Source organism: Coffea eugenioides, chromosome 1, assembly GCF_003713205.1.
Source record: "Coffea eugenioides isolate CCC68of chromosome 1, Ceug_1.0, whole genome shotgun sequence".
NCBI lineage: Eukaryota > Viridiplantae > Streptophyta > Magnoliopsida > Gentianales > Rubiaceae > Coffea > Coffea eugenioides.
In genome coordinates, this window is record NC_040035.1 from 5,250,690 (window position 1) to 5,253,196 (window position 2,507).

The 2,507-nt window shown below is 37.4% G+C and overlaps 1 pseudogene; it reads right to left on the bottom strand.

Annotated features, from left to right (window-relative positions):
• Window positions 1-823: 823 nt before the first annotated feature.
• Window positions 824-2,223, bottom strand: LOC113766230 (annotated as a pseudogene).
• Between the last annotated feature and the right edge of the window lie 284 nt (window positions 2,224-2,507).

Below are 2,507 nucleotides of genomic sequence, written 5' to 3' on the forward strand. Positions count from 1 at the left end.
CATATTAACTAATTTCCCCTCTTTTTGATCCGCACATACAAATGCTGAACAGTGAAACCTAAAAAGCCAGAAGATTAGACATGAAGTTTAGTAATTAGTGTCCAGGAAAGTAAGAGGAATCTTCCCTCTGTGCTTCCTTTTTATGCCATTATACACATGTGGAGTTGCTAAGGCTACATGAGTTATTGAGGGAAATTTTTGATTCCTTTTACAGAGGTGAGACTAAATGGAATTACTAATCTTTTTTTGCTTTAAAGTGGATTTTGCTTAAGACTTGTCAAAAGTTGCATAGGTGCTTGAGGACTATTAAATAAATAATTAGGACAGCTGATTTGTATACTTTCAGAAATTCAAGTCCTGAATACTATAAAATACCCTTTGCTGGACATGCACAAAACCACCAAGTTAACTCTCTTATGAAGTCAGTTGTCTCTCACTGTTCAACTTCAATTATTTGTTTCCAAATACTACTAAGCTCTAAGAAATAATGGCTCCAGCAATGTCAATTGCATCCAACTCAGGGGATGTTATTGATTTTGCTGTGAATGAAGGACATGGAGGGTCTTGCAGAATTGAGCCTAAACGCCTTGTCAGCTGCTGTTTTTCTCCAAGATTGAGTGTTGCCAAAGGGGTTTTGAAGTAGTACATAGCACATCAAGTTCCAAGTGTCTCGTTATTTCATGTAGTACATAGCTTATGTTTTACAGAATCAAAGGGAATAGACGAATTTGAGTTCCTGACAACATGCATCCAATGCAATATATAATGCCCTCGAGCTAATAGAATACTACGACATGTGTCAACAACATTGAATTCCAGAATTTCATATTATTGCAAATTGTATCTTGTCCTTTCCACCATGAGCTTTTGTGAAGAAATGAGCTGCATAATCTGAGTAGAGAACTTTTTTATAAAGTGGTTTTTCTCCACTACTCTCAAGCACTTCTTCAAGGGGACCAATTATTGCAGAAGGTTCTGGGCCTGCAAAAAATGGTGCTGAAATCCTATTATGATGTTTGTTAACAGTAACGCAATGTTCGATGCTCCTATATCTTCCATTGCTGATAATTTCTAATGCGTCGCCAATGTTTATCACTAGAGCTCCATCAATTGGAGAGACATACATCCAAGAATCATTTTCTAGTTTTCGAACATAAAGCCCTCCAATGACATCCTGAGGAAGGATACTAATCGTTGATAAATCCGAATGGCGTCCTATGCCAATAGTGAGCTCAGGTTCGGGACATTTGGGGTAGTAATTTAAGTTAACTTTTTTTGAACCCATAAGCATTGATTCTTTACTTTTGTCAATCTCTGTGACGTTCAATCGCTTCATTTGCATTCCGAGAAGTCTCTTGGCAAGTAATTCACATGGCTTTATGTAGTCAAGTACTTGATTCCTGAAATCAAGCAAACGCACATATTTTATGAGATTTATCAGGTCAAATTAATAGCCTAGTGCCAAGCATGTGATTGCAAAATGTGTTTGAAAACTCTTTTAGAAATTTAGTTGTTGAAACAGAAGAATTAAAATGAATAGGATTTAAGGTCAAGGTTTTGAGACAGCTTGAGGCAGGGTAATGAAAGCAAAAAAAGATCCTGGCTAATGAAAACTGAGCTCGCATTTAGGGTCGATCAAGAATCAGCAACATGACTTGACGGTTTCAGGTCGTATGAAAAATTGCATTGTATGACAGGCCAAGAATATTGCTCTGTGCTTATATTCTATTTTTGGTAACTACCTGCAGATTGGAGGCCAAAAAGATTGAGCCTCTTCGTCCGAAACATAGAGAAAGGTAAGTTTGTCGTGCCACTCCATAGCAGTCTCTATTTCCGGAACAAAGCTTGTTCTGAGAAAGACATTCGTGGTCGGAGAGTTCTTTTTGTTGTACTTCACCTTCTCCTTTGGTGGCAACTCAAAGAATCTATGAGTTGCATCCATCACACTTTGAAGTATTTCAGCAGGGATCCCCATTTCTCTGCCGCATCACAAACTATATCTGCAACCTTAGGATCATTCCAATTTGAAATATCAATCACAGGTATGGATTCTTCTGAGATTAAGGTGTGCTCAGTGAACCGTTCTTCAGGTGGTTGAATGAATAGTTTTGGTAGAGTTTTGAGATTCATGTCTGACAAACCTTTGACTCCATAACCTTCATCTATGGTTAGTGCTTTGACATCAAATGAGTCTAAATCTATTGCTGTTGCTGTTTGAGCCATTGGAAGTTTCAAAACTAGGAGATGGAGCATACAAAGTAGAGGGCGTGGGATTTCATGTGGTTCTGGCTGAAATTTATGGGCCAAGTTACGAGTTGGAAATTAAGACCAAATTTATGGCTGAAATTTTTGTTGAGAAGCTATGTAGTTGTCCTCGAGCAACTAATGACAATATTTGATTGGATTTGTAACCGGATGCTCAAATCAAGTTTAAAACTTTAAATACACATGGCATAAATATCTTGCTTGGACAGATACATTTTAAGAAAACAAATTAGACCTTTATT